This window comes from Macaca nemestrina, chromosome 13, assembly GCF_043159975.1.
Source record: "Macaca nemestrina isolate mMacNem1 chromosome 13, mMacNem.hap1, whole genome shotgun sequence".
NCBI classification, from domain to species: domain Eukaryota; kingdom Metazoa; phylum Chordata; class Mammalia; order Primates; family Cercopithecidae; genus Macaca; species Macaca nemestrina.
The window spans coordinates 85,741,857-85,764,633 of NC_092137.1; the positions used below are offsets into that span (position 1 = coordinate 85,741,857).

A 22,777-nucleotide genomic window follows, 5' to 3' on the forward strand; every position below is an offset into this window, starting at 1 on the left:
ATGTTCTTGACTCTTTAAAGATTACAGGCCATTTATTTTGCAGAAGGACCTTGACTTTTCTTTTTTTTTCCCTGGTGTTTCTTCATGCATAGCTTTAGGTTGTACATTTTGGGTGTGAAAGGTATGGTGGTGTTCTTATTGTATCTTCTCAGGAACATTATCTATTTTTCCCATTACAGGTGACACTAATTTTGTTTTCTTGGTTAAAAATCATGTGTTCCAGGTTTCTCCAAGAAAGTTACTACTTTTCTTCTTTGTAATTAGTCAGTACTTTATGGGAGATACTTTGAGACTATGTAAATATCCCATTTCTCATTAAACCTTTACCCAATGATTTTAGTGGCCATGGATGATTCTTGCCAGAAACAATTTCCACTGTGACAGTTGCCAAATTGATGATCAGTTTTTAAAAATTGACAGGGCAGGAGCAATAATTTTTTCAGTTGCTAGATTGTTTCTGTGACACTTAGAACATATTTGTGAATACTAAATAAGGTGAAGGTATAAGATATCTTGGGGTCTCTCCTTTTTAAAAAATAACAGGTTTTATTTTCTCTGAAGCTTTTATAGTCTTTATTATGTCTGGATCAAAGATGATTTATCAAGAAACTATACTGCAAGATTTTGGAGTTTTTTCCATATGAAATGTTGAGATAGCAAAGTTGACATTCTGCTCAGCATTTTTCATAGGATGTGAGGAACTTCCTAATTAGGTTTTTATCTTGATGACTCCTGTGGAGTTTTTCACAGTCTAGATTTTGCTAAATGCAACCTCATGATATCTTTTAATATGTTTCTCTGTCCCCTGAAGTTCTTGAAAATTGTTAGATTTAGATTTTTGGTCAAGATTCAGAGTGTTTCTCTCTTGCTCTCCCCCATTCCTTCTCTCCTTTTTAACTTATTTTTGCAAGATTGCTTCATATAATAGATGTTGTTTTCCATCAGAGACACTGATTGTCTCTCTGTGATGTCAGCAGCTACTAATTATCAGCACACACATCCTTTACCTCATTCGCAGTTTCAAAATGGTGATAGTCTATTTGTATCATTCCCTTGTCTATCAGTTATAATATTTTTTAAAAGAGAAACTACCCCTCACCAACTCTTCAGTTACCTCAGATCAGAGGTCAGCAAACTAAAGTCTACAGGCTAAGACCAGTTTGCCACTTTGTTTTATAAATAAAGTTTTATTAGAACACAGCTATATTCATGCATTTGCATCTTGTTTAGGGCAGCTTTGGGGTACTACAAGGTGCCCAATTAATTAGCTGTGATTGAAGCCATATGTGGCTCACAGAGCTGGAAAGATTTTCTATCAGGCCCTTTGCAGTAAAAATTTGCTGACCCTTGTTTTAGATCATATGGGGAAAGCAATTTAAATGCTTTATTCTTTCCCTTTATATACCAGTTTCCTCCTGGTTTCGTGGCACCCTGTAAAGGTGACCAGTGAAGCTTGAGGATAAATATTATTATGAAATAGATTTAAACCTGCTTAATGTCTTTCAATCCATTTGCAATTATTATCCTATTGATACCCAAACTGTCCCACCTTTAGTCTGCTGGAGCCTCTTCAGGCTGGCTTCTGAGTCCTTGTGACTAAATCCTGATGGTCTTGGATGCTTCTCTGCTTACTGGTCTGGTAGGATAGTCCAGGCACACCTTGTACATTTGTTGTCCCAGACCAGGAGATGGCCATTTCTAGAAGGAGCTCTGTCTTCTTTTAATGAAAAATGTTACTTACAGACCACTGTCTGAACCCTAGGGTTGCATATATAGCTACTAAAGGTTATTGTGTTTAATGTCATGAGTGCACTAAGCAGTTCTGTAGAGACTAGAGGTAGAATATAATATGCCTATTGTAATTTTAAAACAATAAGCATTTATTTGCTCTAAAAGGATATACCGTTCTCTTTCCCTCTCTTTTTTTTTTTTTTTTTTTTTTTGAGACAGAGTTTCACTCTGTCGCAGAGGCTGGAGTGCAGTGGCACGATCTTGGCTCACAGCAACCTCTGCCTCCCAAGTTCAAGCAATTCTTCTGCCTCAGCCTCCCAAGTAGCTGGGATTACAGGCGCACACACCTCACCCGGCTAGTTTTAGTAGAGATGGGGTTTCACCATGTTGTTCAGGCTAGAGTTTAAGACTCTAGACCTCGGGTGAACTGCCCACCTCGGCCTCCCAAAATGCTGGGATTACAGGTGTAAGCCACCACGCCCAGCCTATTCTCTTTTTTTAAATGTACTCTTAATATTGGTGATTCTGTTCATCAGTCCCACTACTTAGTAATTGTATAATTTTACATGATAATTGCTTTCTACATAAAATTAATATTTTTCATGCTTATATTTTACTCTTTCAACAAAAAATAAGCAAACATATTTCTACCAACTTATACATTTCAACAAGTAAGGGTCACAAGGAGATTTTCACTCGAGTTGCACGTGGAATGTTTACCAATTTTTGAAAGGGCATGCTAAGATAATGACAGCAGGTTCGAACAACATGCTTCATTTCCTTAGTTCTCACATTGCTACACGGATGAGATATGTTGGTCATCTATGTGATCACATCATCATCGATCAGGCAGAAGTTCAGGCCTTCTGAAGATTCATGCTAAACCTGGATAACAGATTTCCATTGACTAGTGTAGGCTGAAGCCATATTTTGATGTATTCCCAGGATCTACCTCATAGTTGCAAAGATTAAATAAGGTTCCATATAAGCATGTAGAACAGTGCCTGGCACACACAGCAAGGGCTTTGTTAAGATAAACTCATTATCTGTTTTAGCGGTCCTAGCTTTCAGGATCTTGCTAGCCTCTATAATTTTTTTTTTTTTTTTTTTTTGGAGACGGAGTCTTATTCTGTCACCCAGGCTGGCGTGCAGTGGCGCGATCTGGGCTCACGCAAGCTCCGCCTCCCAAGTTCACGCCATTCTCCTGCCTTAGCCTCCCAAGCAGCTGGGACTATAGGCGCCTGCCACCATGCCTGGCTAATTTTTTGTATTTTTAGTAGAGACGGGGTTTCACCATGTTAGCCAGATGGTCTCCATCTCCTGACCTCGTGATCCGCCCACCTCGGCCTCCCATAGTGCTGGGATTACAGGCATGAGCCTCCGTGCCCAGCTAGCCTCTATAAAATTTAATCTCTACACTGCACTATTCCTAGGACATTTACTTATGTTTAATTTTGGATTGCTAGTTTTCTAGAATTCATATTCTTAAAGATCCTGGCTGTCCTATTTCTCTTTTGATGATCATTGTCCCTAACACCATTCTTTGCACACAAAGTCTGCCTTCTTTCTGCGTATGTGTGAATATCTGTTATGTTTATTTACATTTCCCTCTTTTTTATGCACAGTATGTAATAAACAGCAAAAAACTGTCTTTCTCTTAGACATTTTAGGTTAACAAGAGACATCATTGTTCACTTCGGGTATTTTTCCATGTGTAATTTTTGATAAGTTGATTGCTAGTGGTTGTTCATTTTTATTTTGCTTTTTATGGAAGTTTTCTCAATTCATCCCAGAATTGAGGCTGTACATCCTTTTAAAAATAAATAAAGCCGAGATCTGTGCTAGAGTTAGAACATTGAATCTGGCTCACTGGTTTGTGTCTGGACTTCCCTTCATCTATGTTACTGGGAGTATGTGAGCAGTTGTAGAGGCCATATCGTTTTATAGGCCTGTGCCAAGGAAAATACTTGAGAATTACATTAGCAACTCCAAGGTATTTTGGCTGCTCTGAGAGGACACATGATAGTTTTCCAGTTATATGAACAAGAGCTTTTGTTTTAAAGTTTCTTATAGGCTGTGAGAACAATAGTGCCTCTTTCAGTACTTCCCAGAGTAACATCCTTGGGATGTTAATAGGTAGAACATGCTGGGCTTCATTTCTGCAGGACTTCTCAGGCCTTTAACATGCCAGTGAATCTCATAGAAGGGACTGTATTGTGCAGGATTCCTTGGGTTTATTTGACCAAGGCTTTCCTTGTGTTTGGAATACTACCCCTCCGCCTACTCCCCGTCACGCCATGCGTAAGTCTCACCTCATACTTCCCTGCCTGCCAGCCTTAGATGTGGTTCCCTGCTGTAAGTTCTCGGCTCTCTGTACTTGAGCACATTTCACTGTTGGTAGATATGTGGCCTAATAATGATCTGATCCTCTGGATCCTAAACTCACTGAAGAAGGCAGGCAGTGGGTCTGTTTTGTTCCTTCCCTCCTGCGTTCTCAGCACCAGACATAAAGAAGACCATCAAACAAGTGTTTGCCGCCCAGATGAGTGAAGCACCCATAGAACTTTTTTTTTTTTTTGAGACAGAGTTTTGCTCTGTCACTTAGACCAGAGTGCAGTAGCACAATTTCAGCTCACTGCAACCTCTGCCTCCTGGGTTCAAGTGACTCTCCTGCCTCAGCCTCCTGAGTAGCTGGGACTACAGGCATGTGCCATGACACCAGCTAATTTTTGTACTTTTAATAGAGATGGGGTTTTACCATGTTGGCCAGGCTAGTCTCAAACTCCTGACCTTGTGAGCCTCCCGCCTTGGCCTCCCAAAGTACTGGGATTACAGGCATGAGGCACCACACCCAGCAGAACATTTTTTCTCCAAGTAGCATCTCATGGTGAGAGGTGAAGCCAGCTGGACTTCCTGGGTCAAATGGGGACTTGGAGAACTTTTCTGTCTTACAAGAGGTTTGTAAAATGCACCAATCAGTGCTCTGTAAAAAGGCACCAATCGGTGCTCTGTAGCTAGTTAGAGGTATGTAAAATGGACCAATCAGCACTCTGTAAAATGGACCAATCAGTACTCTGTAAAATGGACCAATCAGCAGGACATGGGTGGGACAAATAAGGGAATAAAAGTTGGCCAGCCCAGGCAGCAGCGTCAACCTTCTCCGGTCCCCTTGTGGAAGCTTTGTTCTTTCGCTCTTTGCAATAAATCTTGTTGCTGCTCACTCTTTGGGTCCGTGCCACCTTTAAGAGATGTAACACTCACTGCGAAGGTCCGCAGCTTCATTCTTGAAGTCAGCGGAGACCACGAACCCACCAGAAGGAACTAACTCTGGACACAATGGGACTTGTGTTCCACAGAACCCACTTTGAGAACCATAGATTGGTCTATGGAACTGCTCTAGTCTTGGTACTTCATTTTCAAGTACAAATAGCTAGAATACTGTAGATCTTCATAACTCTAGTTAATTTACTTCATGTTTTCAGCTAACAGGGAAATGTTAACTAATTTAAAGATGAGGCTCAGCACTTGAAATAGTTTGTCTTAGTGGCACACGGAGAATCAGCCAGGATTAGAATGTTAATTTCCTGATACCTGTCCTAGGGCCAGTTACCCACCAGGCCCTTCTGCACCCCAGTCTAACGTTGTTAGTTACATAAATGGGAACCAGTGTTTCAGACTGTTGGGGGAGGGGGAGATCAGATGCCCCTTTGTACAGTAATTAACGCAGGCAGAACAAAAGGCCCAGCTTGGTTTTCAAGTTCAAGTTTGGCTCATATGTGGTCCTCAGTGAAGATTATGATCTTGAATAAATTAAAAACAAATGTTAAAGAAGTCATAATGAGGTAAAAAAAAAAAAAAAAAAAGGAGTTCAGGATTCTGGTCTTTAAAGACTTGGTAAACAGACTTCTCTTTAAGCTGATATTCACCTCCCCCCCCCTCCACATTACCAGTCCCTCTTTGGAACTCCTGTGTTCCGTCTTCGTGATTATTGTTCATTTTTACTTCAATGAGCCAAGTGGGTAGGTATGTATGTCTGTGGTCTCATGTCGGTGAGCACAAGCCTCATTCACCAAGCTCTGCTGAACTAGGAAAATAGTACATTGAGAAGTCTGGTCAAATCCACTAAGTCAAAGGGATTTGCACATCTGGCAAAATGCCCTCTTCCTCAGGAATGACCACCGCAGCCTGCTGCCCCAGCCCAGCTTCAGCTTCCTTTTCCTCCAGGGTGCTCAAGGCGAGTGTTCGGGGAGGGAGCACACAGAATCCCCCTGTGTTCTTCTCCCCCAGGCCGAGTTCCCAGTACATTCTTGACCAGGGCAGACCAGATGTGGGGAGCTCTGGGGCCCAGTGCGTTTATGCATTAAATGGGACTCTGTATGTATATGCCAAATTAGGTCTGCAGGCAGTCTTTACAAGCACAGTAACCATTTTACAGATGTAAAGAAGCTCAAAAGTCCTGTGTATGTTTGTAGTCTCATTCCTTGTAAAGTTTCCATGAGCACATTTCAAGGCCTCTGTACACAGAAATTGAGTTTCTCTGCTCTCACCAGCTTACCTCTTCACTGTATCAAAGTTCGCGTCGTATTATTCTGTGTGTGTATGTGTGTATGCGCATGCATGCACATGTGTGCATGACGAGTAAGTTCTCAACTTGGGGCGGCATTGCCATCCAGGAGACATTTGGCAATGCCTGGAGATATTTTGGTTAGAAATATTTTGGTTAGACTCGGGTGGGGCTGGGGGCACATTCTGCTAGTATCTAGAGGGTAGAGGTCAGGGATGTTGCTAACCATCTTACAATGCATAGGATGATTCCTCACAACCAAGAATTGTCTGGCCCCAAATGTCCATAGCCGAGGCTGGGAATCCCCGGGGTACATAGACACATACATAAAAATATATTCAGTATATATTTATTTACTGGAAGAGGCCTTAGAGATACCATTTGAATTTTAGTTATAGTTGAGGAAACTGAGGCTCAGAGAGGTGAACAGAGTTCCTAATATCACAAAGCTCTGGAGAAGCATAGCAGGCCCGGAACCTGGGCTTCTGGCTTCTCTGAACAGTACTTTTTGCAGGGATAATAGTTCTTTCTGAACTACTGCTAGATTAAGAACCCTCATTCTTTGGGTGTTCTCTGTGTCCCAGAGGAATATTGCATACATTACTTTGTTTAGTCCTCAGAATGACCCTGCAAGTAGGAACTGGTTATTCTTCCTTTAGTCAAGAGGAAATCAAGACCCAGAGAGGTCAAGATCCTTGCCTGAGGCCATTCAGCAGCCTGGGGCAGGCACTGGCTTGGAAATCAGATTTACCCAGCCCCTACCATGTGGCACCGCCTCCCCCAGGGCCATGCTGACAGCTTCTGTAAGCCTGAGGGACAAGGCAGTGAAGATGCGGAACTGGGGACCCACGGGGTTCCTTCCAGTAGTTGCATTCGGAAGCTCCAGTTGGGAAATGGTTAATAATACCTGATCCTTGTCCCTAAGAGGCCCTGAGCTATTGAACCCATAGGGTTTTCGGGTCTGCAGCCCTTGCTTAGGAGGCCTCTGGGTGAAGAGCAGGAATGATGGTGGCCAGTCTACCTGCAAGGACCAGGGGAACTGGGTAGGGGCATGACGGAGGGGCCCTGACTGGCTCTCCTGCCTTCCCCTCCCCTCCTCTCCCTCCTTCCCTCCTTAAGGAAGGTCTCGGGTTAGTGGGAGGTGAGGGGCAATTAGTGGTAATTGTTCATCATTTGTGCAGATGGGGCATGGCTTTTAGAGGTGCCTTCTGGGATGGAGAGAGCCTGGGAACTCAGAATGCTACATGGTGGACAGAGGAAAGCAGGCATTTCCAGGGAAGGAGGAAGGTGTGGGGTTGCTCCTGGGAAGGTCAGCTTTACCTATTCCCAGCCATAGTAGTGTAAGGTGCTGGCTGAGTGGGCAGAAGGTGGGGCAGGGGCTAGGAGAGCTGACGGCAAGTGTGGTGCATGGCCCTCAACGTCCACCCCACTCTAGTCCAGGACTCCTGCTCTGGCTTCTGCAGCCAAACCCGAACAACAGACTGGTAAATGACTTCGTTTAGCTTCCTGTGCCCACCAGCATGGCACTTTAGAACACAGGAGACCCAGTGCCCTCTGGGAGTCCCCTCTCTCCCCTCTCCTTTTGGGTCTGGTGTCCGGGAGACCACGCACATGACTCCTTGTGAAGCTGAAGCCAGTCCAGAACTCCAAGGCCCAAATCCCCGCGGGCTGTTTTAGTGCTTATTCAGTGTATTTTGTCTTGGGGTGATATGAGCCTGTTTAAAAATAATGTCTGCCCAAACTCTTGCCTGAGAGAGGTTTGGGGGCAGAAAGAAAGCTCACTTTTGAGTCCTAAGAAAAATCATCGTGTCTCGATTGCCAAAATCACTATAGCTCAGGCCAGCTTACTTTTGGGGGTGTGATAAAGTTTTTATCTCTTTTGGAAAAAAACTCCTGAGATTTTCTATCACGGATATATCTTTCGTCTACATGTCCAGCTTTAAGAAAATGTGATTATGCCTCTCTGTAAGTGGATAATTGAGCAGAACAGCATGCTCATTTCTCTCTGTCAGGCCTTGGGTGAAGCCCGGCCCTTTGGAGGTGGTCCAGGCCCTGTGGCCACAGCTCACCTACTGAAGGGCCTCCTGGTACCGCCACAAGCTGAGACCCAGCCACACTTTCTGTTTGTCCTCAGAAGGTTTGCTCCACCCTAACATAGATCTCTGCTACTGAAAAATGTGTCTTTAAATCTACCTGTATTTCCATCTCTGGTTACAAATTGTCTTGACCCCAGGCAAGCTGCTGTCTCAGAGTTGGCTGCAAGGATGTTGAAGCATAATCCAGCTTTGCGGTAGAGGAGGGCTTCGCAGCACCCTGGATGGTGGGGTTCAGCCTTGAATCAATAAATAGCAGCAGGCTCCGGCTTCAGGAAAAGGGGAGTCCTGGACCGAGAGAGATTGGCGTTTGAGACAGGAAACACTTCCTGGTGTTCTTGCAGTGTCTGCGACTTCTTCCCAGCCTTTTAGGCCTTTCCTAGGGTTTACAGGCTGCCCCCTCGAGCCTGCGTTCTCCTCCTGTTGGTGCCCGTGCTCTCTGGGCTCCCTGGGCAGACCATTCACCTCGGGAACCTGGTCTCCTGCTTAGCCTGCAGCTTCTGTAGGTTTAGCTGTCTGTTGGTTGCTCTGGGCTACTCAGGGACCAGTTGTGCAGGCACTGTCCTCTTTTGGCCTTTCTCCCGGCCTTACCAAGTTGTGGTGGTTGTCTGCATGCCCAGTGAAACCTTCTGCAGAAAGGACCAGGAAGGGCACACATTGGCTGCCTGCACTTGGGAAAATCTGAGGGAATGTGAAGGGAAACAGGTTGGCAGTTCCTGGTGCCTTCCAGACCAGTGCCTGCCCTCTCCTCTGCTTGTGGTACAGGCCCTTTGACCTATTGGAGATGGGAGAAGCCCCAAAGAAATTCAAGATCACTTTCAGGCTTCCTTGACCCAAGGCCTGTGGGAAGCCTTGCGCCCTGGGATGCTTGGGGTAAAGTGTAACATCTGGCCTTCTCTGAGTCCCTCTCACTGCAGACCTGGCCTGACATCCTGCTGGCCTTGCTGGTTTCCTTCTGCCCCTCACGAAGTCCCTCCTTGCTGGCTTTCTCCTGTGCCAAGGGGGCCCAGCTTCCTCCTTAAGCATCTCTGTTGCTTCCCCCTTTGGCTGGCTCCCTCCTCTCCCCAGGCTCCCTGACCACTGGCTCTGTAGGTTTCATAGGCACCTGGGACACTGTCACATGGTGGGGGAGTTTGTGCCACGTCCCATCTCCAGCCAATGCTTTTCTCCCTCTACCTAAAGGCTTTTTTCCTTTCAAAAATTTTAAATTGGCATGCAGAAACATTGAGTCTTTGGGTATACAGTTTACCAGTTTTTAACACATGTACAGATTCACGTAACCACCACTATACTTCCAAATTCCTAAAATCTCCTGTGCCACTCCTTTGTACTCATGCCCCCTTCCCCCTGGCAGCCACTGCTCTGTTCTCCAACATTCCAACAAAGATTTTTTGGCCACATTGTGTGCATCTTCTGAGAAATGTTTTTGGTACCTTCGGACGTAGAATAAAAGACATGCAAATCACCTCCATTCTCCTGAAGCCTCCCATCTTCCTTGGGATCACAGGCATGTGTCACCACGCCCAGCTAATTTTTGTATTTTTGGTAGAGATGGGGTTTCACCCTATTGGCCAGGTTGGTCTTGAACTCCTGACCTCAGGTGATCAGCCCACCTCAGCCTCCCAAAGTGCTGGCATTGCAGGTGTGAGCCACTGCTCCTGGCCTTATTTTTTGAAGTCTTGGTACACCTTTTTAAAAAAAGAAGCAGCAGGCTGGGTGCAGTGGCTCACACCTGTAATCCTAGCACTTTCGGAGGCCGAGGTGGGAGTCTCCTTGCTTGAGCCCAGGAGTTCCAGACCAGTCTGAGCAACGTGACGAAACCCCATCTCTACAAAAAGTACAAAAATTAGCCGGGTGTGGTAGCAAGCCCCTGTAGTCCCAACTACTCAGAGGCCGAGGTGGGAGGATCACTTTGACTTAGGTAAGCAGGCGTTGCAGTGAGCCTAGATGTGCCCCTGCACTCCAGCCTGGAGGACAGAGCAGGACTCTGTCTCAAAAGGAAAAAAAAAGCAGCAGCTTAGTTTTGTTCCAGAAGATTATTTGCAAACGTCAGTAAGAATCCACGCATCACTCTTGTTTAATCGGTGTAAAACAAGGGTGGCTGTCGGGGTCTGTCCGCGTGGAGGAATGAGGACCACTGTCCATTGGCCCACAGATACATGCATGCCCTTAGTGGGTCGGCTTCCGGGAATACACCAGTGTCTGTAGAGCTAAGGATTTACCATATGCCTTGTCCTCAGAAAAATCCACTTCCCCTGCCCGTGTCGCCCTGATTACTGTAACAGCTTCAATGCATGAACCAGATTGTTCTCATTTAATGAAGTGTTAACTCTGGGGTCTCCAGGATAACTTGCAGTTGCCCAATTTCCTGGTGAATTTTCAGGTTCTCTAGTGGTTTGGAGACATGAATGAACTCAGGATATTTTTTAAGGTAAATAAAGTCTGTGAAGTTTGATTTACTTTCTTGGTTTTTGGCGCCAGAACTTGAAGTGATGGGCCCTAGCTCGAGGGGCACGGATGTCAGTGTGAAGGCTGCAGTTATCTTTGCAGGAGGAAGAAGCTGGGCTCTGAGCTGTGAGCAAGGGAGGTGCTTCGGGGCCAGCGGGGCTGCTTCACTGAGCTGGGAGCTCTCCTGCCCGCCCGGGGCTTGCTTCCCCTGCCTCCTGGGGTGGGGATGGCTGGCCTCAGAGGAAGGGAAAGATTGCTGTTGGCAGAGGATGAACTCACCTCTGCGGTGTTGGTCTCTGGTCTGGGGAGCCAGGTTAACACGTGAAGCTCGAGGAGCACAGAAGTCCCTGTATCTTTCTTTGTGCAGATTTGGTCCAGGGTAAAAGGATGAGAGTGCCTTTCCACACTGTGGCCTGCGGGTTTGTGGTGATTAACTTGCGGTGGGGCCTGCACTCTAGGGTCGTCCACTTGGTCAGGTTGGTGCCAGGATGCTGGCCTGAGAGCAGGAGCCGGGGCTGGAAGCAGGCCTGGGCGTGGCTGGGTCTTTCGAGGGAGAGCTCAGAGGCTTGTGATCAAACAGAGCTGGAGGGGGAGCCAGGGGAACAGTCCCACATGGGAAACAGAGGCTAAGGGTCTAGCGAGGCAGGCCCAGCAAGGCAAGCCAGGTGTTGGGCCACAGGCCTGGTGGTCCGCCCTCAAAAAAGAGGCTTGGAGAGCAGCCCCCTGAAGTTCCCCCAAAAGTTGAGATTAAAAAAAAAAAAATCAGAATGCACATGCCTAGCTGGGCGTGGTGATGCGCGCCTATAGTCCCAGCTACTCTGCAGGCTGAGGCAGGAGGGTTCCTCGAGCCCAGGAGTTTGAGGCCGCAGTGAGCTATGATTATGCCACCGCACCCCACCCTGAGCAACAGAGGGAGACCCTCTCTCAAAAAAAATAAAAAATAAATAAATAAAAGAAAGTCTGCATGCCTGACTTCTGTGCCGACAATCTCTGGACATGGGGCCCTGGAACATATATTTATTCAAAGCTCCCTTTTAAAAGTTGGTACACAGGAGGGTGGCCGCAGTGGGGTCCCAGGCTGCTCTGTGGATCCAGGCAGAAGGCAGCCCCTGCTGGAAGGTCAGGCACTACTTTACCCAAGCCAGGCCACCCCTTATTAAACACCAGCTTCACTCGAACAATGGTTCTTAAATTTTCTTGGTCTCTGAAGACGTATTTTCCCTATTTTTAGCCAAATGGAATGATTTTAGTCCATCATGGGTGAAACCTTCTGATATTCTTTAGTCCCCATGGAAGACTTTCTTGTTTCTCCTTTAAGACCATCTCTGGGGTCACGTTTGGTTGCCTTGGGGGTGTTTGAGTCTCTGCCACAGGGACACTGATACATAAGGACCTGAGTTGCGGTATGCTCCGTTTTGTGTAGCAGCTGTCAGTTTATTTCTGGAGTTGAGACTGAGCTTCTGGAAGTCTGGGCATTTGGTTCTGGTTCACCTTTGAGCTCCTGGCATGGAGGAGCTTTGTAACACAAGCTTCCTGAATTGATGTTTTAGTGAAAGGGAGAAAAGTCCTTTTCAGCTCCCTTTTTCCCACCATTCCCTGCTCTTCATCAGAATTACTCATCCACATGTAGCCAGTAAAGGGCGCCGTAGACTGAACCTGTAGGAAACCAGACTCCAGGCAGCCCCAGAGCACGCTCCCCAGAACCACTAAAATAAACACAAAATGCACTCTCGCCGGATTCTGAGAAGGAAAGGCCCTCCAAGGTCGTAGGGTCCAGTGGCTCTCAACCCTGGCTGCACATTTGAATCATCTGGGGAGCTTTTTAGAAATGGTCATGCCCAGCCTCCACCCACAAAGATTTTGATTCAACTGGTCTGGGGTGGGGCTCAGGCTTTGCTGGAATTTTCTGAAAGCTCCCCAGGGGCTTCTAATATGCAGCCAAGTTTGTAAACCACTGCTCTAGTTGAAAGCTCCTCACTGAATATCTGAATGAAAGGATTAAATAGATCCCTGCCTGGTGAGGTATTGGCCCCTTCCCCCATAAGACCATGGGCTGGTGGTAGAATTGCCAGCAGTTCATTCCTGGATTCCCTATGCCCCTCCATCACCCAGTCCCATCATCCGACAGACCTACCTCGGACCATCCCTCCTGCCCGACCAGAAGCAGACTCCGAACAGAATCTAATTTCACATCCATCAGTGGGCAAACATAAAGGATGTGATGAGCTCCAAAGTAAGATCTCCTTGTTTCAGGCCATACGTTTGATTTTGAATATTGTATTTTTGTATTAATTTGTTAGGGCTGCCATAACAAAGTACCCCACGCTAGGTGGCTTAAACAACAGAAAGAGTCATTGTCTCACAGTTCTGGAGGCTGGAAGTCCAAGATCAAGGTATCAGCAGGATTGGTTCCCTCTGAGGCTGTGCGGGAGGGATCTGCTCCAGGCCTCTCTCCTTGGCTTGTAGGGGGCTGCCTTCTCCCTGTGTATTCATACAGTCTTCCCTCTGTGGGTGTCTGTCTCTGTTCCTGCTTTTTATAAGGACAGCAGTCCTATTGGATTAGGGCTTACTCTAATGACCTCATTTAACTTGATTATCTCCTTCTGTGGATACAGGGTCTCCACATAGAATAGGTACATAGTACACCCTGTCTCCACATAAGGTCACCATCTGAGGTGTCCTGGGGGTTAGGACTCCAACATAACTTTTTTTGCTGGGGGTCTGTGAGGGAGATTCAATTCAACCCATAACAAATATCTTCCAAGCTGGCCACTTTGACTGCAGCCTTTAACGGGTAGCTGCATCTTTTTTTTTCCTTACACCCACTCTCACCCTCGAGTTGCTCAAAACACAGAGCCCAGGGCTGGTTGCCTATCAGCGTTCAGTGTGAACCTGCCCACTGGCTGGCGTCTGCTCCCTGGCTTCTGGGTACACTCAGAGGATGATTGTTTGTATTCGGGCTCCTCCAGAGATGAATATAATTCAGAATCCCTAATTTCCTCATAGTGGCAACAGTGGCTGAAGGGAGAGGTGAACTGTGAGGGGTGGGCCCCCCTTGCCTAAGATGAAGGCTGGGATCAGGGGCTGGTGTTAAACATCAGCTGGAGCGGATTGTGAAAATCCTTTGGACAAGAGGGATTTGTTTTAAAGAGAGGCTACTTTGGAATGGATATGGATTCTCGCTAGTGAACAGGTGAGGGAGTGGCAGGGATGTGGAGAGGAGGCAGCTTTCCGTTCCCGTGGCTATTCTGTATCAACCGCTGGGGTCCGAGGCTCTCAGCCGGAGTCCACCCACAGACAGAATTCAGGGAAGCTCCAAAAACCTGAATGGAAAGAAATTACATTTTATTTTTACTAACTGAAAATTTGCATTTTCTTCAATTATGAATGTAGGCTATAAACCACAGGGACATTAACAGTACCCATGACTGTCACCAATAGCAATTGCTATTTTAAAAATGTTTGTGGGTACATAGTACAGCTATGTATTTATGGGTACATGAAAGCAAAGTTAATTTTTTACAGCATGGTAGAGTCGTTGTAGATGTCTTGATATACTGTTATCCTTAGCAATTCTTAATACTTCAGAATTAAGGTTGTTATGAGATTTGCTGCTAGGTCTTATTTAATATGTTAATTAAATATTACCATGGTGGAATATTTAAAATATTTTGATAACTGCATCTTACTGTAATTGGTTTCCTTTGCAATACTGTGTATTTAATTTGTGCATTAAGCATCATTCTGAGGAGGCCTCTATGGGGTTCCCTACCCTACTGAGGAGGGGTCTGTGGCACTGACAAGGATAGGGATCCTTGGTTTGCATTTATAGTAACTGTTTCCTGTTCCCAGTCAGTGAATAAATCCTGTAAATGGAGATAACTCTAGATTACAGTCTTGACCATTGCTTGATTTATTAATAAATTTACAGCTCTTCTTTTTGGCTCCTTGAGGCTAAGCCATATGTGTGCATGTGTGTGTGCCAGTGTAGACTAGGGCTTGCCTTCTTTTCAAAGACATCAGAGATTAGGTAGAAGCTTTTGAACAAGCCCAGCCTTAAATCTGCCCTCCAGTCCTGTTGGATCCTTTTTGGGAAAGCTGGTTCCTGTCTCTGGCCAGTCAGTCTCAAGTGAGTGGGGCTGAGAGGAGCTGTGGGCAAAATAACCGCCCACTCCCTCCAGAGTTACATGCCCTGAGACATGACCTTCTGGGTCACTCTGGAAATGTGCAAACCCTGTTCCAGTGCCCAAGTGGCCTGTGTTGGAGACGCTGAGGCTGGTTGGCTGACAACGCTAAAGCTGGGATTGGAAGACCTGTTTGGGGCAGCCTGGAAAAACATGTATGGTGCCAGATCATGGGCCCTGGTTGATGTGAAAATAAAATCTGATATAGATCTAGGTTTATGAAACTTGGTTTGTTTTTTGTTTTAATTCTTATTTTTAAATAATGATAGACTTAGGTAGTTGCAAAAATAGGACATAAGATTCGGGAGAACTCCTTCCTCCAGCTTCCCCAGTGGTGTCATCTTATGTAGCTGAAGTTCAATATCAAAACTAGAACATCGCCACTGGCACATTACTGTTAACTAGACTGCAGACCTTCAGTCCTCACCATTCTTCATGTTTTCTGTGTGTGTGTGTGTGTGTGTGTGTGTGTGTGTGTGTGTGTGTGTAGTTTGCATGGACAGGTCTATGCAGTTTTATCCCATGTATATACATTTGTGTGACTAACACCACAATCAGATACGGAGCTGTTTTATGGAACATATTTTAAAACCTGATCGGGAATGATCGGGAACCAAATGGCAATGAGTTTGCATCAGTTCTGTTTAGCCTCAGGTCACAGTGGTGGTTGTAACATCTGTCTCCTGAGTCACCTGTCTGGTCAGCCTTGGGGCTGGAGGTAGTGATTTGACAGTAGGGCTGAGCCCCAGAGCATTTAGAGTCCAGTGCTAGGTGGGCTATTTACAGGGCTCAGCCTGGATCTGGAGCACTGCAGCAGGAGTCTTGGGTGCCAGTGGCCTCTTGCTTCACAGGCACAAGCACTCTGGGGTTAGACCTTGGGAGCAGAGTCTGTTTCTCTGGGCTGGAGAGCAGGAATAATGTGAGTGAGGGACAGGGCACAAGGGTACCAGCTGGGTTCTCAAGGATTCAGAGAAGAGCTCTAGGCCTCATAGGCAATGAGGGGACAGGTCGGGAATAAATAGAGATGCCCTGACTAGACATGGGAGGCGTGGTAAGGGTTGTAGGGTAAAGTCGTAGCCTGGTGGGCATGAGAGTATCCAGGAGCCCTGCCCCATCCTTCCCATGCACACTGGAACTGACTCTGCTGAGTACAGTCAGATCAGACACCACTGCTGGGCATGGCTTCCTGCAGCCTATAATGTGAGATCCGATTACCACAGTAGATGGGAAGGCATTTGATACAAATCCCAGAGCACACTCAAAACTAAGGTGGTGGTTTTGTCCCAAAGCCGCTCATGTGTCGATTGTCTCTTTAGCACCTCTCAGTTAACCAGGACATCTGATTAAGTGGAAAGCTACATTCTCCAACCACAAAGGATAACAGTGTTCATACTGTGTCTGGGTTTTATGGTTTTAGATATCTGGCAGTGCTAGTGTATGTATTTCTATTTTTATTTTTTGTCGTTTTTTCCAGTTTCCTTGGTTAAAGTTTTCAGCTAGGTACTTACCTTCATAGTCTGAGATAATGCCTGTTCTACACCTGCAAGTGTCATTCTCCTGCCCCACCTTTTCTCCTGGCCGATTCCAGCAATGTGGGACTGCCAGGGGGTTAAGGGGCTAGCACATGGCACAAAACCAGCTCCCAAGAGCAAGTAGTTGGGTACAACCACTATGGAAAACAGTATGGAGGTTCCTCAAAAAACAAAAAATTAATTAAAATTTAAAGAATTATATGATTGTACAATCTCATTACTGGGTATATATCCAAAAAAATTGTGAAATCACTGTGAAAGAGACCATCTGTACCCCCACGTTCACTGCAGCACTATTCTCAATAGCCAAGTTACAGAAACAACCTGAGTGTCCATCGACAGATGGATGGCTAAAGGAAATGTGGGCTCTGCACACAATGGAATATCATTCAGCTTTTTAAAATAAGGAGCCGGGCACGGTGGTTCATGCCTGTATTCCCCAGCACTTTGGGAGGCCGAGGCAGGCAGATCACTTGAACCCAGAAGTTCGTGACCAGCCTGGCCAACACAGTGAGACCCTGTGTCTAAGAAAAATACAAAAATAAGCTGAGCATGGTGGCACGCATCCGTAGTTCCAGCTACTCGGGAGACTGAGGTGGGAGGATCACTTGAGCCCAGGAGTTCAAGGCTGCAGTGAGCTGAGATCCTGCCACTGTACTCCAGGTTGGGTGACAGAACAAGACCCTGTTTCAAAAAAATAAATAAGGAGAAGGAAATCCTGCTGTTTGTGACAACAAATGGATGGACCTGGAGGACATTATGCTAAGTGAAATAAACTAGTCACAGGACAAATACTATATGATTCTACTTATATGTGGAATTGAAAATAGTCAAACTTAATAGAACGTTGGTTGCCAGGGAATGGGGGAAGAAGGAAATGTGTTGTTCAATGGGTATAAAGTTACAGATATGAGATGAGTCAGGTCTACAGCTTCGCTGTACAACATAGTGCCTCTAGTTTAGAGTTAGGCACTTACAATTTTATTAAGAAGGTAGATCTCATGTTAAGTGTTCTTACCAAACACACACACACACACACAAACACACACACACGCAAAGGGACACATGGAAGCTTTTGGAGGTGATGATGTGTTTATTAACCCTGACGTGGTGATGGTATCATGGCTGTATGCACAAGTTCAAACTCATGAAATTATCTATATTAAATATGTGCAGTTTTTTGGTATACTAATCATATCTCAACAAAACCGTAAAAAAAAAAACAAAAAAAACAAAGAGTAAGTGTGGGAACAGTGAAGATGGAGAAGGAGGGGTAGGGGTGGTTTAACCAGGCAGGCCCCACACTGTCCCTGAGGGGGACATCCCAGGTGGTGTGGGGGTGTCGGAGAGCTGGGGAGCTGGGTGCTGCCGAGTCTGAGCACCATCCACTGCCTGGTAGAGCTGCGTGGACCGAACCTGGGAGCTGCAACCCCAGGCAGGCTCTCAGAGGAGGGCCACAGGTCCATCTCCCATCTGTAAATACAATACAACTTTTTTTTTTTTTTTTTTTTTTTGAGACAGAGCCTCACTCTGTCATCCAGGCTGGCGTGCAGTGGCGCGATCTTGGCTCACTGTAACCTCTGCCTCCCGGGTTCAAGTGATTCTCCTGCCTCAGCCTGCTGCGTAGCTGGGACTACAGGCGTCCACTACCACACCCGGCTAATTTTTGTATTTTTAGTAGAGACAGAGTTTCACCATGTTGGTCAGGCTGGTCTCAAACTAATGACCTCAAGTGATCCACCCACCTCGGCCTTCCAAAGTGCAGGGATTACAGGTGTGAGCCATTGCACCCAGGCTAAATATGATTTTTGAAACTAAACTTGTGTCAGGAGGACAGGGTTGCTGCAATCCCAGGACAGAATAAATCTGATTGAGAACCTCCTGCCTCTATTTCCTCCATTCAACTTCCCTTGCCCATTAGTATCAGTTTCATCTTCCAAAAACACCATCATTTCATAACTTCATTTCTAGGAAAGCCACAATTGCTGCTTTTCACTTCACACACCAAGTCTAAACTTCCCTGTGTAACTCTCAAAGCTTTCCCGGTCTGATCTCACTGTGTCAGGTCAGCCTTCCTTCTTAGCAGTCCTTCATTCAGCAGTCTTTGACCTTTCCCCACTGAATACACCTAGTGCGCTTCTACCTCCTTCCAGACTCTACCCCGCAGCATGCTGGCCTATCAATATTGGCTTTGATGACCTGACCTGAGCTCCAGATTAGCCTGCTGTCTGCAGTTTCTTTTGTTTGTTTGTTTGTTTGTTTTTTTAATGAGATGGAGTTTTGCTCTGTTGCCCAGGCTGGAGTACAGTGGTGCAATCATAGCTCACTGCAACCTCAAACTCCTGGGCTCAAGTGATCCTCCCATCTCAGCCTCCCAAAGTGCATATTTTCTCATATGTACCTCACAATCGAACACAATTGCCTTATTATAGGATGTATTGTCTTATAACTGCTACATGTCATTTATCTATGTGTGATTAGTGAACAAGATGAAGCATATTGTGTTGGTCCCTAATTGTTTCAGTGCAGAGGCCTTGTCTCCCTAGCCAAGGGGAGGGGAGGGACTTTTAACCAAGGCTGCATTTTTTGATCCGCCTTGGGCACCTGTGCTGCCATGTACCTGCATCTGTGCTGGCTGGGTGACAGTACAACCAGCTCCCATGATGCAGGGCCACACAGCCCTGGTCTGCGTTCTTCCTTAGCAGACTCTTCCAGCACAGACTGGAATTTATAGTTACGGTAGTCATTAGCCTGGAATGCAAGGGGCTGGCAATCAGGATTGTGTAAGCTAATGTTTAGGTTTTACTTGGGCACAAGATAGTTAAACTCATTTTGAGATAACTGTGAAAGATCCAAATTGAAAAAGAAGAGCCAACAATACTTTCTTGTTACTAAAAGTTGATATCGCATAAACCTGCTTTCTGCAAACTTGGATCTAGAGCATGACAAGATAGCCTTGAAAGATGAATATTTCAGAGAGAGGTGGATGAGATCCCAAGGGCCAGCAGTGTGCTCACTCTCTGGAATAGCTCCTGCAGCCCAGTGAGTAGAGTTGTGTACCCTGCCTTCCCTTCATTGTGGAGACTGGAGCTGACTTCGCTCTGCTGGGTCATCTTAGGGTTGGGGCAGAGACTGTATCTTCCATAGGTGGATTTCATTTTCAGAAGCATCAAGCCTGGCATTTTCAACAAAGTGAGCAATCTTTGACTGTAAAATCAAGTCAATTTTGGAGGAATAAAAGTCATACATATTCATCAAAAGAAAATTGAGCAATATAGAAAATTGAGATATAAAAAAATTTAAGGAGCAAATAGCTATGCTCAGGGTTTGGAGTGCCAAATCATGGGTTTGTTCCTGGTGCCATGCCACTGTGTTCTAAAACAAGCCAGAGCCTCCAATGATAATCAGTAGCTCTTCCTTGGTTCCTTTTGCCACTGCCTTCCTGCTGTTATCCAAAGACTTCTTCCCTTATTGTAAAGGGAGAGGGTTCTCTCTGATTCTTCTTCCTCTCTCTCTCTCTCTCTCTCGCTCTCTCTCGCTCTCTCTTTCTCTCTCTCTGCTAATTGGAGAAACTTCTGTTTCATAAAGATCTTAGTACCCAGACATCCCAGGAAAGAAAAATGGTGCCCAGGAAACCCACTCAGAGTGGAGTTTTGAAAGTGAGTTTTTCCTGTCTGCCCAGGAAGCCAGCACATAGTAGGTGTGATGTAGTCTCCCTTGCTGCAGCCACTCCCCGACTGGAACCACAACAGGAGGACAACAGGTGGGCTGTGGACAAAAGAATTTCCTTGGATTTTCATGCCTAGGTACATCTTGGAAAATGCACATCTTGAAATTAGTTCTGTAGCCACTTGTCAAAGGAATAATGAGGCTGTTGGTTTTTTAGACTGGGAAGGTGCCTGTTCTCATGCTGCTAATAAAGACATACCTGAGACTGGGTAATTTATAAAGAAAAAAGGGTTAATGAACTCACAGTTCCACGTGGCTGGGGAGGCCTCAAAGCCATAGCAGAAGGCAAAGGAGAAGCAGAGGCACGTCTTACATGGTGGCAGGCAAGAGGTCATGTGCAGGGAAACTCCACTTTATAAAACCGTCAGATCTCGTGAGACTTGCTCACTGTCACAAGGACAGCACAGGAAAGACCTGCCATCATGATTCAGTTACCTCCCACCAGCTCCCTTCCATGACTCGTGGGAATTATGCGAGCTACAATTCGAGATTTAGGTGGGGTCAGAGCCAAACCATATCAGAAGGATTATGTCAGAATGATTTGGGGGTGCCGTTTTAAAATGCACATCCTGGGCTTCACCCCTGTAATTTCTGCTCCAGATAGGACAGGACTGGGAATCCACAAGAACTTCTAGGGTAATTCTGACCACAGCCAGGCTTGAGAGCTTTGTGGTGTGTACTGCTAATCACACGACCGGGCAGTAGACATGAATGAGATGATCTGCCTTTGTCAGAGACCTTCAGAGCCTCTGTTGTGGGTAAATATTGGGAAGGCCAGGCCTCTTCATAGGGTTCATATGAAATAGCCATTTTTATGAGTCTGAAATAGTCGATGGTTAGCAATTCTATGCAGTTTGACTGATAGACCCTGGAAGTGAGGCTGGCTGGGCCTGGAGTTGACCATCTCCTGCCTGGTAGTTTTGCAGCCTTGGCCAAATAATTTGGACTCTCCAAGCCTCCATCTTGCATCTCCAGAATGGAGATTATGACATCTCCTTTGCCAGATTCTTGTAAAGTGTAGAGTTTACCATGTACATGTCAAGTGTCCCTGGTACCTCAGTAGCTACTGTTTTTATCCTATTGGGATAAGCATTCCCATCTCCCACCACCCCATGCTGCCCGAAACACATCCCAGGTTACTGCCTGAGTCCTCGTGGACCTTGGGGAGACCAGTTTCTCAGTCTTCACTGCTCCTCGGTGTTCTCCCACACCGCCCAATGAGATGGGCAGTGTCCTCCCCGAGGCCTGTTGGAAATGTCTCCTTGACATTGCCTCCAGAAGGCCCTGATTGCAGCCACGTGTCCACCAGGGGAGCCCCGCGGTGCTTCCCACCTCACATCACACTCAGCCATGTCCAGCTTGGTATATCAACAAGCATCAGACAATGATGTTAGGGCCATGTGGTGTCATTGAGGTTATGGTCGGTCCTCCTCTTCCTCGGAGAGAAGGCAGAGTTCTTCCCACTGAGCTGACCTCCCCGGGGCTCTTCTGGCTGCCACCCCCACACCAACTTTGTTTGATCCATACTTCTTATTCCCAGACCCACTTGGCACACTCTTGTCGTATGGCCTTTCACTTGTTCTGTGTGTCCTTCACCTAGAACATTCTTGTTTGTTTGAGACAAAGTCTTGTTCTGTTGCCCAGGCTGGAGTGCAGTGGCACGATCTCAGTTCACGGCAACCTCCACCTCCTGGGTTCAAGCGATTCTCCTGCCTTAGCCTCCTGAGTAGCCTCACAGCTAATTTTGTATTTTTAGTAGAGACGGCCTTTCACTATGTTGGTCATGCTGGTCTCTCCTGACCTCAGGTGATCTGCCTGCCTCGGCCTCCCAAAGTGCTGGATTATAGACATGAGCCACCGCACCTGGCCACCTAGAACGTTCTTTATCCTTCCCCATAACTGCAGGCTTGCTCCCCACTCCTTCCCTCCTTTAGTTTAACTGTCACCTCCTTGGTGAGGCTTCCCCTGACCACCCTATTTACAATTGCAGCGTCTGCCCCACCCCCAGCCCTCTTCACCCCTCTCCCAGATTGATTTGACTCCAGAGCACTCCCGCCATCATTGGTCATTGCCTGTCTCCACTCACTACCACGGCAGCGCCACAAGGGCTTGTTCACTGCTCTACCCCAGCACCCAGACAGTGCCAGCACACTGGAGGTGCCCAAGAAACATTTTAAAAAGAATGAATAAATGAGTGGTAGCAGTATTTTAAAATACCGAAATTTGCCTCCTTTGCTGCACACACCTTATTTCCTGAGAAAAGTTAAACTTGCCAAATAAATCTTCCTTTCAAAAGGAAAATGAAGATAACAAGCTTGTCTTCTCCCCACCTTTTTCTGCTCTGTCTCAGCAGAGGGGCCTCATGGTGTGACTGATTGAAACTATTCATTCTGAGCATTGGCACAAGCACAGACCTGCCCCTGCACAGTTGAGCCACAGGGGTGTTGGAGGAGCAGGGGAGTGGGTACGGCGGGGGCGGGGGGCTCCAAACAGCAG

At 46.3% G+C, this 22,777-nt stretch overlaps 1 protein-coding gene across 2 annotated transcripts in view; it reads left to right on the forward strand.

Moving 5' to 3' along the window:
• LOC105465371 (transcription factor 7 like 1) overlaps nucleotides 1-22,777 on the forward strand; it is a 181,052-nt gene that overhangs the window by 17,203 nt on the left and 141,072 nt on the right. The window lies entirely within an intron of this gene.